Source organism: Pelobates fuscus, chromosome 1, assembly GCF_036172605.1.
Source record: "Pelobates fuscus isolate aPelFus1 chromosome 1, aPelFus1.pri, whole genome shotgun sequence".
NCBI lineage: Eukaryota > Metazoa > Chordata > Amphibia > Anura > Pelobatidae > Pelobates > Pelobates fuscus.
Window position 1 is genome coordinate 333,039,445 of NC_086317.1, and position 15,993 is coordinate 333,055,437.

A 15,993-nucleotide genomic window follows, 5' to 3' on the forward strand; every position below is an offset into this window, starting at 1 on the left:
CCGCCTCAGATGGGATATGATAGCATTATACAAATATATTGGTGGCCAATAAAAACTATTGTGTGGAAATCTATACACAAACAGGACTTTACATAGGACACGAGGTCATGCTTTTAGACTGAAGGAAAGAAAATTTGGCATAATATTCTTTCTGTCTCTATTTTTTGTGCGTGCCTCTCTGTTATATGCTATAGACAAGCATTATCTTACAATTAAAGCTAATTACTAAAAAAGGAAAGGGAGAGAAGGAAGGAAGGGAAAAAAAAGGGAAAAATTAAAGAAAATAGATAAGATACAGATTAGCTTTTCAAAATAGAATAATTTTTATTTAGGATATGGGCGTATTAGAGATCATTACTCTATATCCTATCATTATTCTATAGGATTTATGATTTATTCAATAAGATACGTTAAAGCAATCAATTAACTAATTACATAATTTAGAAATAGTAATTAAAAATAGCCGCATTAATATTAAAAGCTTATTATTTTAAAAGGAAAAGGAACTAAGTAAGACACGTACATATGTACTTATCAATACAGAATAATCCTTATTTAAGGTTTAGAGCGTACTAACGATTGGTATTAAATAAGACCAATGCAAAAAATTCTATAAGGTAAAAATATTAAGGTCTAGGATAAGCTAGAACATATGTGTAATAATAGGTTATAATATTGTCTTAAGTAAAGCATAATAATTCTTCTGTCTCGGCTTTAGGTGCTTATCTCTCTAATATGTGCTACAATAGCTTATTATATAGTCTTATGGAAAGCATCTTTTTTTCTCTTTTCTCCTTTTCCCCCCCCCCCCTCTTTATTTTATGGTTTTATCTTATGGTTTTATTTTAGGTCTTTATCTTGTGCGCTTTTTATTAAGATACTTCCAATGTGAATTTGGCGATTTAATTAGGCCCGGGACTGCTTACGGCAATACCGGATCCGTTTATATTTTCCCCCAACGAAGAAGTGCCAATAGTAGGGCACATATCAGTATAGTTGACCAACTGGGTCATTTGTTTATTTATTTTTTTGTTGTGTTCCCCCCCCCCCTGTTTCCTTTTTTTTTTTTTTTTCTTTTGGCTAGCACACTTAAATAATTTTGATTGTATACGGCAAACATCAGCATAATGAAGTTTTATACGCACAATATCAGAGGTTTAAATATACCTCATAAGCGATATACCCTATTGAAAGAATTACGAAGCACACAGGCGGATATAATATGTCTCCAAGAGACACATTTTAAACATAGATCCAATCCTACAATAAATGCGAAAAAAATTCCGCACCAATATCATGCCACATCTTCAACCAAAAGCAAAGGAGTGTCAATATTAGTGAGCCAAGCATTGGCTTTTGATCAAATATCTGTTCAATTAGATGAGCAAGGCAGATTTATTATCCTTGTCTGTATACTAAATAATACCACCTACACAATAGTGAATTGCTATTTCCCAAACAAAAACCAGGCAAGGTATATGGCAACTCTCCTGGAAAAAATTGAGAAAGTACAAACAGGAATTTTGATAATATGTGGGGACTTTAATCATATAATGGAACAGAGCGCAGATTCAACTGCCCTACATTCACACAAAAGGAAAAAATCCCTGCAAAAGCAATGTACATCCCTTAACAAAACAATAGCTTCATACGGTTTATACGATATATGGAGAACGATTCATCCGGAAGATCGGGAATATACACACCACTCACAAGTATACAACACCTACTCACGAATAGATGGATATCTTATGCTTAGCACACATTTGGAATTGGTTAAAGGCTGTGAGATAGGAGTTACAGTACAATCAGATCACAACCCAGTGACATTAACCCTGTTAGACTCATACCAATACAAAGATAAAAGCCCATGGAGATTAAATGAACAACTGCTAAATGATCCCACATTTAATGACAAACTACGGAATGAAATACAGCAATACTTTGAGTACAACGACAATGAAGGCACAAACCCGATGACACTTTGGTTGGCGCATAAGGCCGTAATTCGGGGCATACTAGTGAGTAGAGCATCGTATATAAAGAAAACAAACTATAAAACATTAATTAATTCATTAAGGAAACTGCAAGATATTCATAGAATTAATCAAATAAGCCCCACCCAAGTTCTACAACAACAAATAAAGGCTGTCCAACAAGACATTAAAACAATCCAACTCAAGAAAGCTAGTTTAGCATTGAAAAAACTTCGAGCAACGTCATACTCATTAGGAAATAAGGCTACAAAAGTGCTAGCGCAAAGAATACGAAATAAGCAGGCCCAGACACGAATTCCTTTTATCAATACACATCTGGGTCATAAAGTTATGCAACCCGTACAAATATGCAATGCTTTTGCCCATTACTATAAATCACTTTATAATTTAAAAGATCAAAACTCACAGCTAACACCCACGTCAACATCTATTCGTTCTTATTTGTCTAAGATTACTTTCCCAAAAATAGAGGTAACTCAATCAGATATGCTTTGTTCACCTATCACTACAGAAGAAGTCCTCCAGCAAATAGACAAGATGCCGAAGGAAAAAGCCCCAGGGCCGGATGGCTTCACCAATATATATTATAATATATTCAAGAAAGAACTAGCTCCAGCTCTTACTAGCTTTTACAATAACGTTCAAAAGAAGGGCACCTTCCCGCCTGAGGTCCTGTCTGGCCATGTCATTACTATTCCTACACCAGGGAAGTCCACAACATCCTGCCAGAATTTCAGACCTATATCTTTATTAAATACAGATGCAAAACTCTATGCCAAGATCTTGGCAGAACGATTAAAGGACATTATACCAACACTAATACATTCGGATCAGGTAGGATTTGTGGCCGGTAGACAAGGACAAGATAATACGAGAAAGGTGTTAAATTTATATAAAATATTACAGATTACCAAGCAGGAAAGCATTATGCTATCATTAGATGCCGAAAAGGCATTCGATAGGTTAAACTGGAATTTTTTACATGAAACACTATTGGCCTATGGATTCCCACCCGGATTTATTTCAGCAGTAGAAGCACTCTATAATACACCAACGGCAGCAGTACTCTACTCAGGATTCAAGTCAAAGACTTTTAGCATTACTAACGGGACCTGCCAGGGGTGCCCACTGTCACCTTTTCTTTACGTACTGGCCCTAGAACCTCTGGCTATATCTATAAGAAACAATGAGAATATACATGGGATATAAGTTGGTCATAAGCAGGGCCGGCCTTAGGGGTGTGCGAGCTGTGTGGCCGCACAGGGCGCCATGGAGCAGGGGGCGCCCTGCGGCCGCATAGCTCACATGGCAGGGGCGTATTAGCCGCGAGGCAAACAAGGCATTTGCCTTGGGCGGCATTTACCAGGGGGCGGCAAAAAAAGCCGCCCCCAAATGCCCAAGGCAAATGTCTTGTTAGCCTTGCGGCTAACAGACATGCTGGGCTGCTGGGCGGTCGGGCGGCGCTGGTGGGCGGCTGGCGAGGGAGCACTTCCTCTGAGCTGTCTGCTCAGCTCCCTTGCGCGCCGCAGAGTGAGGCTGGGAGCCGGAATATGACGTCATATTCCGGCTCCCAGCCTCACTCTGAGGCGCGCGAGGGAGCTAAACAGACAGCTCAGAGGAAGTGCTCCCTGGCCAGCCGCCCGCCCGCCAGCCAGTGCCGCTCACCCAGCAGCCACTGGACCACCAGGGAGGAAGAGACACCCCCCAGCATTCCCAAAGGTAAGGAGGCTGGGGGGGGGGTGTCTAAATAAATTTTAAAAAATGTGTTAATGTGGGTGAGTGTGTGTGTGTCTGTTAGTGTGTTTCTGTTAGTGTGTTTCTGTTAGTGTGTTTGTCTGTTAGTGAGTGTGTGTGTGTGGCTGTCTGCCTGTGTGTGTGTGTGACAGTTTGCCTATGTGTGTGTGTGTGTGACTGTCTGCCAGTGTGTGTGTGTGTGTCTGTCTGTGTGTGTGTGTGTGTGTGTGTGTGTGTGTGACTGTCTGTGTGTGGCTGTCTGCATGTGTGTGTGTGGCTGTCTGCCAGTGTGTGTTTGACTGTTTGTCTGTGTGTGTGACTGTGTGTGTGTGTGTGTGGCCGTTTGCCTTTGTGTGTGGCTGTCTGTGTGTGACTGCCAGCCTGTGTGTGTGGCTGTCTGCCTGTGTGTGTTTGTGTGTGTGTGTGTGTGTGTGTGTGTGGCTGTCTGCCTGTGTGTGTGTGTGTGTGTGTGTGACTGCCTATGTGTGACTGTCTGGGCAGACTAGATGGGCCGAATGGTTCTTATCTGCCGTCACATTCTATGTCTCTGTGTGTGTGTGTGTTTGTGTGTGGCTGTCTGTGTATGACTGCCTGAGTGTGTTTGTGTGTGTGTGTGTATGGCTGTCTGCCTGTGTGGGTGTGTGTTACAGGGTGTGGGGGAAGGAGTGGGGGAGGGGGAACGGGAAGGGGGGGCGCTGTGAAGATTTTTCGCACAGGGCGCCCAAATGCCTAAGGCCGGCCCTGGTCATAAGGAATATAAACTTAGTTTATTTGCTGATGACATTCTTTTAACAATTACCCAACCATTTATATCACTTCCCTCATTGCATAAAGAACTGCAGCATTACAGTCAACAATCATATTATAAATTAAATATGACAAAAACTCAAGCAATGGGCTTTAATACAACCAAATTAACAGATGAAAGATTGAAAATAAGTTTCTCTTATGATTGGAGGGAAGACCATTTAATATTCTTAGGAATCAGAATCACCAAAAAAGAAAAAGATCTCCTACCAGTTAACTACACGAAGCTATTGAAGGAAATCGATAGTCAGTTAAAATCCTGGAAGAATTTGTTCTTATCTTGGGTGGGGAAAATATCAGCACTTAAAATGTCAATATTACCTAAGATGCTATATTACTTCAGTTCGCTGAATTTAATACTCCCACAAAAATATATAACAGCTATGCAAGCTGCTATGGTTCGCTTTAGCTGGGGTAATAAACATCCGCAAATGCCTAAAACATTACTGATGAGAAACCTGGAGAAGGGAGGAATGGGGATACCAAATATAAAAGCATATTATTACTCTTCAATACTTATGAACGTTAGCAGTGTTCATTCAACCAACTATACTCCTCAATGGGTGGCAATAGAAAATAACTACTGTGGCTCACAAGATCTTTCGACACTTTTATGGAAGCCTCAACAACTACGTCAATTGAATCCTAATATGCTGCCCTCCACTAATCATCTATTGAAAACCTGGGATACTTACAGAGATAAACTGTGCACAGCTAACCCATGGGCCTTAGCGACTCCAATCAAAACCTTATATTTTTGTAATGGAACGTTTCCATACCAGAAATGGGAAAAGGCAGGAATTACACATCTGTTCCATTTATGTACCACAGAAGGTTTAAAATCATTTTCGACTCTACAAAAAGAGTTTTCTTTACCAGCAAGCTGCACATTCGCATATCTCCAAATTAAAGCGATTCTAGATACAGAAAAGGTTCAAGTAAGAACAGATATGTTGCAATCTTCTATATCAAAGTTTGAAGAGAAATGCTTATCATTAAGCCCTCCGAAAAAATCATTGTCTTTATGCTATCAAACATTAGCCAATCCAGCGGATAAAGCAGACTGGAAATTTATGAAATATTGGCAAGAAGATCTCGAACAGAATATTCCAATAAGGGAATGGGAACATATTTTTAACGCACATTCTGGATTAACCACTAGCACTGCGCATCTCGAAGTAACAAGGAAGATAATGTACAGGTGGTACATGGTTCCAGCTCGCCTGCACACTATCTTCCCGGACTCATCAGACAGGTGTTGGCGCTGCGACACAGACAGAGGCACCATGTTGCATGTCTGGTGGACATGTAAAGAGGTGAATATATTCTGGAAGAAGATTGGAAAAATAGTAAAACAAACCACAAATCAGCGAATACCTCACGACCCAAAAACAATACTGCTGCGATCACTCCCAATAAACACCACTAAAATAATCAAGAAAATGATATTTCTTTTACTGGGCACAGGGTCTATATTAATAGCTAGATATTGGAAGTCAAAAGATCTACCTTCACTACAAGAAATTGAGGAAGCAATGTCGACAACAGTAGAATTTGAATTACTAATGTGGAACCAAAGAAAAATAGGGAAACTGAGCCCACAAATAGCTCAAATGTGGCAAACCTACCTGGAATCTGATAATAAGAACTAGTATATGGAGAGAAACTAGACTTATTGGTTTCGGATAAGGCTTTATTTAGTTTCTATTTTTTTTAATTTCTAACTCGACAATCTTATTCACTATCAATAGGGAAAGGAAGCAGGGAAACTATATCTGTGCAAAATAAAAAAAATAGAATAATAGCGGGTAACATAGCAAATGGATGTAAATAGAAACATTTAAAAAGATAAGAAAGGAAAAACAACAATATAATTGCCAAAATGTGTTTGTTTATTTTATTTATTTATTTATTTATTTATCTCCCCCCCTTTTTTTTTTTTTTCTATAATAGAAGTAGAGCTATTAAACCCAGGCTGTAATAGATATTTAAGCAGAAGTAGAGACAGAAGATCAGGAATCTCTTTTCCAACTGTTAAATATGTCAATATTAAATAAGCTAATTTTAGTAGAAGTATAACACAAGACTATACTTTACGATATGCACTATGATAATATTGTCTCTCTGATAGCAGAATTCTTTGGGATCTGAATTATGATAACAGGGTTAATATTTCTATGTACCCTCCCTTTTTGCTTTCTGTATCCCCTTTTATTTATTTAATTTATTTATTTATTTTCTCTTTGTTTTTTGTTTTTTTGTTTTGTTTTTTATGTAGTAAATTGCAAAAAAAAAAAAAAAGAAAATTTAGTCTAAGGCAAAGGAAAGAGTTTTTTACCATAAGAACAATAAGGATATGGAATTCTCTCCCTGAAGAAGTAGTTTTCTCAGAGTCCGTACAGATGTTTAAACAGCAACTAGGTGCATACTTGAAAAACAGAATATTCAATGATATAATTTTTCAATGTAGGGTAAATGCTTCTTGATCCAAGGGTTAATCTGACTGCCATTCTGGGGTCAAGAGGGAGTTTTTTCCTAGTTTGTTGCAAAATTAAAGTGCTTCAAACTGGGTTTTTTGGCCTTCTTTTGGATCAACAGCAAAAAAACAAATATGGGGAAGGCTGAACTTGATGGGCACATGCCTATATAACTATGTAACTAACTATGTAATTTGTTCACTCAAAAACAAATTCAACTTTACTCTCTTTGATTAAATACCGGATCTCAAAGGTAAGTGTGGGGGGAGTTGTTCTGTTTATTTATTGTTTTATTTGTATTGTTTTTTAACACCACAGAAATGTTTATCCACTGCAGCATCAAAATTAATTTAAAATAACATGGATGCATAGGCTACAGTGTAATTGTAAAATTAATGGGATCTCATAACTGGTGTCTGCAGAAGTACAATTTAAGCCAAATAAGTATTTATTCACTGGAAACCATAATGTCATGTTATAAATAGCATTAAACAGCATTTATATTGTTTCCTATGGGGCAAGATGTCTTACATAATCATTTCTGGCACAGTGGCTAGTAAATAGCATTTTACCATGACTTTGTCATGACATCAGACCTTAAAGTGTCAAACTGGAACAATATTAACAACATTCACAGGCCATCTAAATTCATGACTGCCCTTATTCCCAGATACAAAGCATTAAAGGTAAACTATAGTCACTATACTAACTACAGCTTAATGTATTTGTTTTGGTGAGTATAGTCAGTCCCTGCAGGCTTTTTGTTGTGAACACTGTATTTTTAGAGAAAAGGCAGTGTTTATTTGCAGTCGAGGAACACCTCTAGTGGCCATACCTCAGACGGCCACTAGGGGTGCTTCCTGGGTCAGTGAAGCACAATGTGCAGCACTGACATTCAGCGTCTCCACGTTTTGCATGGAGGCGCTACATTTTCCTCATAAAGATACATTGCTTCAATGCAACTCTATAAGGAGTTAGGTACTGCAGTAGAGACTTGGGGTAGTAGTGGTGTATTGGTGCAGTAGAGGGGGTTTTGGTGTTGGGAGATAGGGGATGTAGTGAAGTATAAGGGCAGTTATGTGGGATAGGATGTGTAGTGGGAATTAGGAGCTGTAGTTTGCTATAAAGGTAGTAGTTAGGATTTGTAGTAAGAGTGGAGTTAGAAGATGTAGTAGGGTGTTAGGGGATGAAGTGGAGGGTAAGGCAGTGTCAAGGCTGGTTAGAGGCTGTAGTGTAGGGGGAGGGGGGATAAATGGTCCAGAGGGGAACACAAAAAGCTTTAATAAAATAAAAATAAAAAACAAAATGCAGTTTCCTCCACCCTCTCTGAGGCTTACATTTGACCAGGGAGGTGCGGGGTCATGAACCCTGCAGTTTGTCAGAGCGCTCTCAATGACTGGAGCTTGCATTGCAGAAACAGCCAAGCCTCAGCACTGTTCATAGCCATGCTGTGTGTGATGTAGGGGGCAGGGATATGACGTGTGTTTTGTCCTGCCCATCCACCAGCCTCCGGCATGAACACTGAGTCTGAGGCTGTGTTAAGAGAAGGTGCTGCTGCTTGGCCAGTTCACAGTAAGGGAAGGGAGAAGAGCACAGACAGCAGAATGATGGGTTTATTGTTAGCCTTGAGTGCCCTGTTCTGGCTAGGCACAGGGCCCACTTGAGTTCCCCTGCTGACATCCCTGGTGCCCCCTTCTGCTCCAGCTACCTTGCACCTGGGTCGGCACTGTCCAGAGGCTTATGCAAATATGTGTGTGGACAAATTAGGATGCACAGAGACTACTAAAATGTTAATGAAACAGTATCATGGAAAATACAAATGAAAATATCATTATATCCTCAGTCATTCATTATTGTTAATTGTAGTTTTGTTTTTAAATGACTACAAAATGTTTTGACATTTTAAATGTCCCAAGGTGCATTACATAGTCTTCCTACAGCTGTAAGCAGAGCTATAGCAAGCCAGGATCAGATGACCTCATAGGACTGATTTTACTCCATAACAGCTGCTTACATAGATTACATGACACCCCTATCCCTGCTGCCCCCCCCCCCAAACCAACTGCATATATTTTTTTAGTCTCACTATGCACCCCCTGAATTATTTTTTGTTTCTGAATTATGTTTGCTCACAATCATACACATTTGTATATATACACATTAATATTAACACATGCAATCTTATACACACAGGCACGCACATTGATATAAAGTATTTGATCCCCTGCTGATTTTGAACGTTTGTCCACTGACAGCTGCTTAGCAATGGGCTTGTAGCCCATTCCAGCCTTGTGTAGGTCTATAATCTTGTCCCTGAAATCCTTTAACAGCTCTTTGGTCTTGGCCATGGTGGAGAGCTTGGAATCTGACTGATTAATTGCTTCTGTGGACAGGTGTCTTTTATACCAGTAATGAGCTGAGATTAGGAGCACTCCCTTTAAAAGAGTGCTCTTATTCTCAGTTCGCTACCTGTATAAAAGACACCTGGTAGCCAGAAATCTTGCTGATTGATAGGGGATCAAATACTTATTTTACTCATTGTCATGCAAATCAATTAATAACATTTTTGACATGCATTCCTCTGAAAAAAAAATGTATTTCTCTCACTGTTGAAATACACCTACCATTAAAAGTATAGACTGATCATTTATGAAATACTTTTTTCCCTCACTGTATGTACACACAGACTCATAAGCAAACACACACATGGACAAATATAAACATACTGACCCATACACAAACACACATTAATATACAAACAGAAACATACATACGTAAAAAAAAAAAAAAAAAAACTGATTTACACACACAAACTCATATCCTCCTGGGAACCGAAGAAAAATTTGTTTTCCAATATGCCATACATTTTTGATGAAAAGGAAGAGAAAGTTCCCAGCATCCCAGCCTATTACATGACTTATCACTGGAAAGCCCCGGATGTCCTATTTACAATATAGCAGGGATTGATAGGGCAGCTCAAAAGAATAAAAGGAGAAGCATGTGAACAAAATTTCCAGTACAGAGGAAACAAGTTAATGGGCTGGGTCTCAGGAGGATATACAAAAAAAAAAAAACACACACATTTATATACACAACCTTACACACAACGAAAACTCATACACACACATTCCTACACATACACAGACTCGTACATTTAATTGTATTTTATTTATTTAGTTATGGGGGAGGGGCTTCACAGTGAAATCCACCCAACCTCTCTTATTTACCTTTAAATGGAGAGCTTGAGTGCAACCTCATCCCTGGGATTGAGTGGGCAGCTGCTGGGATAAGTTTCTGTACTGACTATCAATGTTATTTTCTGATCTGATGAGAGGCTGTGTTGATATTGCATAACGGCTCCAACACCAGTACAGGGAGTTCAGGGGAGCAGGGAAATATGTGCAGAGCAGGCACCTGCTGCCGGACACCCGCATATCAATGCGCCAGTAGGCTCTGCTTTGGCAGGAGGGGCTCTGCGCATCCCCTGCCACTTGTCACCTGGGGCGTATTGCTCCTCTTCAACACTAGTATGCATTAGTTCCATAATCATCGGTCCAGGATGGTAGCAATGAGATAAGTAGTTTATCCCCGAAGAGCAGGTCCAATCATCACTTAGGATGCTACTCAAAAATTGATAACTGCATTGTGAACTGGAGTGTATTTTAATATCATATATAATAATAATATAATATAATAATAATAGGAAAGTCACAAATCAAACATGCACAGTCTGACAAAGTCTTCCCTGTTGTATGTAAACACCAGACACACAGTAGAGACAAAATTGACACTAACAACTTGGAAATGTTCTGGTATACCCTGGTGGTTTATTTTTAAGCACGAGTTAGCCTTGGTAACGATGTGAATTGATTATAGTGCTTAGACTAATCTTTTAAGGCATGCAGCATCATAGGCTAAGTATAGGATAGTAATTTTGATCTAAATGATTTATTGTAGGCAAGCTTAGCCAAACTCTCAAATCGTCTGTGTATGAATTGAACAATGGAAAAATGTTTAAGGTATCCACAACACTTGTCATAGATTGCTGAGATTCTTTTGAACTGAAACCCACACAATTGTTGTTTTTCTTTTTAATTAGGCAATAAACTGTTAGCTCTTGGGTTAGCTATTATTAGCTTTAAGTGAATTGATGTTTGGAAAAAATTAACCTTGCATTGATTAAATTGCACAAACATGAAACATTAACAGTTTCAACATTGTTAAAAAACTCTAGCACTGATTAAACAGACATTGAACATGTTTCAACAGGTATTATTATACTTCTTTTCTTTCTCTTTAACACGCTCCCTCCAAACCCTGTGTGCATATGAACAATCCTGTTTTAGATTGCAAATCAATACAGTATGAAGTTTGGCTCATAGAGCCCTACCTACTGACCTTCTGCACCTGTTGTCACACTGCACTGGCAGATAAATATATCCTTCCTACATATGGACTGTATTTTACATTTTGTTAGCACGATACATAATCAGATTTATTTAACTATTTTACTCGCAACAACTCTGTAGAATGTATTCATTAAAATCTAAGTTGTAGCTAATTACAATCCCAATAGCAAATTGTAGGCTGTACTCTAAAAGCTGTGACTACAGCTGAGCTGGGGTTTTTTTCAAGATCAGTTGTTGTTTACTAAATGCTGCCATTCAGATTTTAATTAACTATAATTCAGAGTTTGGTGAATAAGCTCTCAAGTAACACAATGGTATTTCTGCTCCCCTGATATTAGTTCATTCCCGGCCATATATACTTGCAAGATATTGAATACTTAAAGCCTCTAAAACATTTTATTCCAATAGTATTTCCGGAAAGAATGAAAAGTTATTTTTGTTCGATCTTTTAAGATGTCCATGAATAGCAATCTATGCACATAATTATTGTTTTGTCCGTTATTTAGGTGTTATCTATTCACCCTATGTTTACATACATGTTAGCGGAGAGGTTAAAGAGATGAGCATCTGAAAAGTGTGAGAAAGGGAGATAGAATGAAGTTTAAGTAGTAGCAAGCTCCAGGGATATGTGACGGCTCAGGAAAAGTCAATGAGGCAGAGGAGGAGCAGTTGAAGAGAGAAATCTTTAGATCATCAGAAAAGCATAGAGGCCAAAAAGGTAAATTGTTAATAATAAGGGAATGTACTTAGGAAAGAATAGTGTTATGGAAGACTATATAAGACAGCATGAGAAGTTTAAATGTTCTTCTTGTTAAAATGTAGGACCACTGATGGGCTTTTAAGAAAACTAATAATCAAGAAGAGCTGCGTAGAGCCATTTTGTATGGATTGAATTTAGTTAACTGGATGGAATGCCTGTTGCTGGGTTACTGTATCAAGGCATATGCCATCATGACTCTTCAAGGATGAAGTGATGGATTCCCATTTAAAAAAATAGATTTATAAATCCAAAGGGAGAGAGAATGCTGCAAGAAAAAAAAACATACACAAACTAATACAATAGTTTGGGAGTTTGGGGTCACTTAGAAATGTCCTTGCTTTTAAAAGAAAAACTGATTTTTCATCCATTCAAATGACATCAAGTCGATCAAAAATACAATGTAGACATTGTTAATGTATGTGTAAATGACTATTGTAGCTCGATACAGCTGAGTATAAATGGAATAGGCATACATAGACCCAATGTCATCAGCCATCTGTCCAGTGTTCCATTAACACATTTTATTTGCTAATCCAAGTTTATCATTTAAAAGAGGTAATTGATTATTAGAAAACCCTTTTACAATTTTGTTAGCACAGGTTAAAACTGTAGTGCTTATAAGAAAGGCAGGAAAAGTGGTCTTCATTAAAGTAGTTGAGCATCTGCTGCATCAGCAATTTTGGGTTCAGTTATAGGCTCAAGATGGCCAGATACAATGAAATTCTTCCTGAAACTCGTCAGTCTAGTACAGGGTTGGACTAAGAAAACAATCCGGCCATAGGAATGTTCTAATCAGAGAGGCACAGTGGTAGTGGGTGGAGTCAGAGAGGGGGCATGTTGTGTCATCACCAATGACTTTCACAACCCCTAAAAGTGAGCATGTTAGTTTAATGCTTTTGCAGGGCAGTCCAAGTGCAGAGCCCTGCTAAAGAACACGCATGTGGCAAAAAAAAAAGCTGGTGTAATGAACAGTGCTGTGTTTGCTTATGATTTGTCTCTGATGTCTCCATAAGTGGGACAGCAGAGGACAAAAGTGCCATGAAAGAGTATTGTGTATATGTTTGGTGCCTGCTTGTGTTATTTGGTGGGTTTAGAGTGAGATGTTTGTGATGTGGTGTCTTGTGTACATAGATTGGTTTCAGTTCTATTGTGTTTGTTGTGTGCTATTAGGGGCTGTAATGTGCATGTCTAGGGGCTGTAGAGAATGATAGTGTGTGTAAGTGCTATGTGCTAGGAGCTATGGTGTATGTGTATGTGTGTGTGTGTGTATAGGGGCTGTAGTTAGTTTGTAAGGGCTGTAGAGAGTGAGTGTTTGTGAACAGGGGATCATCTAGTGTGTTTGTAGAGGATCCATGGTGTGTTTATGAGATGTAATGTGTGTGTCAGAAGTGTTGTGTGTGTCTCCCTAGGGGATCTAGTTTTTGTTTGGGATCCAGTGTTAGGATGCAGTGTGTGTGTGAATGTGTTGGGTTGGATAGAGCCTGTGTTGTGTTTTATGTATATATAAATGCATTTTATTCTCCACTCCCTTATTCCTTGGCCAGGGAAAGAGACATTGAAAATCCCTGGTGCTATTCGGTGACTCTAGACCTGCACTTCCTCTGGGTAAAACCCAAGTTAACTCTTCTCACAGGCTCCAGCATTATGCTGAGTTAGAGCGCCAATTCTCTGAATCATAAAGAGGAATATTTCGCACCCAGCGGAGGTGAAGGTTAGAGCCTACCTGGTCCTCTCTTGCCTATCCTGCTGATCCCCGGCCATGAAGTCAGATAGGAAGGCCAGCACTGGCCCTGCACTGGCTAGCAGGGCAGATCCTTTGAGCTCTCCTGTCAGCCTCGGCACATGGCCATCGGGGTCCACCATGCATTTGCCTGCTTTGTCTGATGGCCAGTCTGAGCCTGGTCTAGTGTTGTTCTGAGAAATTAAGGCAATTCAATGCAAGAAACTGCTAAAAATTGAAGATCTCATAGAATCCAGTGTACAACTCCAATCACAGAACAGCGCAAACTTGGTCTAACCAAAATAGAAAGACGAGTGGAAGGCCCTGATGCACAAGGATACCTAAAATGGAAGGGAAGAGGAGATTCTAAGATGCTGGGTTTCAGTCAGAATTGTAAAAACAGAGCCATATCTATTACGATGGGCAAAAGAACACAGTGTTATGGAAAAAGTTTTATGGACTGACAAATCTACGTTTGAGGTGTTTGGATCACAAAGATGCTGGACAATTGCTTATGACACCATCTGTCAAACATCTTAAAGGCAATGGTTTGGGGTTTCTACGGTGGTGGTAAAGTGGAAGACTTATACAGGGTAAACAGGACCTTGGAGAAGGTAGACAATTTCAACTTCATAACATTGCCAATGATTAATCCCTTGACGACCGATGACGGTTCAGGACCGTCATCGGAAAAATCCCCTTGGAGACCGTCATGATGGTCTGGGGGTACTTACCTGATCGCCGTCGGTCCCCCGGCTTCGATCAGCGCTCCTGCCGGTCCAGGGGGGCTGCCTGTCTGCTCGGGAAGTCTCCCCTCGGCAGATCAGGACCCGGCGGCCACGTGACCCCTCGATCACGTGGCCGCAATAGGTGCCTGTGTATCTGCCTTCAGGGGGACTGTCTGTGCTGACAGCAATCTCCCTGCATCTGCAAAATAAAAAAAGTTTTAAAAAAAATCAATCAGTGTAAAAAAATAATAATATATGTGTATATATATATATATATATATAAGATATATATACATGTATTATATCTATATATAATATATGTATATATATCATATATATAATGTCATACTAAGTGTATTTTTATATTTATATATATATATATATATATATATATATATATATATATATATATATATATATAATACAGGATATCCTTGCACTCACGCTCCAGGGAATCCAGGGAACAATTATACTTCGGGTGAATAGTGATCAGCACTCTCGGTCTTTAGCAGGTTAAAACTTACATTTTATTGAAAATCCATTAAAAGATCAACGTTTCAGTTCCTCTTGGAACTTTCATCAGGATCAGACATAACATATGTCTGATATTAAAAGATCAACGTTTCAGTTCCTCTTGGAACTTTCATCAGGATCAGACATAACATATGTCTGATCCTGATGAAAGTTCCAAGAGGAACTGAAACATTGATATTTTAATGGATTTTCAATAAAATGTAAGTTTTAACCTGCTAAAGACCGAGAGTGCTGATCACTATTCACCCGAAGTATATATTTCACCCTACTATTTTCATTATTTATAAATGATCTGCCTAATGTCTGCAAATCCTCAAATGTACACATGTACGCAGATGACACAGTAATCTATGCGAGCAGTTCCGATCTACCGCAGCTTGAGGCTGTGCTCCAAGACCAGTTTACAGAGGTAGAAAAGTGGATCGCAAAAAACAAACTGTTCCTGAACACTGACAAAACTGTCACAATGACCTTTGGAACAGTACCTAAATTACACAAATTACACAATTCTCACCTATCCATCAAAACAATTTCAAATGGCACACTGACCGCAGTCCACTCTTTTAAATACTTGGGTATGATGTTAGACCCCAATCTATCTTTTGGCCTGCACATAGAAAACCTTGCATCTAAACTTTATCCAAAACTAGGTGCCCTGTACAGAAACAAATCCTGCCTAAGCCCTTCAGTAAAGGAAAAGATTGTACAGCAAATGCTGATGCCAATCATTGATTATGGGGATGTAGTATATGCATCTGCATCGCAATCCCACATTAATAAACTCAACACATTGTATAACTCGTTCTGCCGATTTGTGCTACAATGTA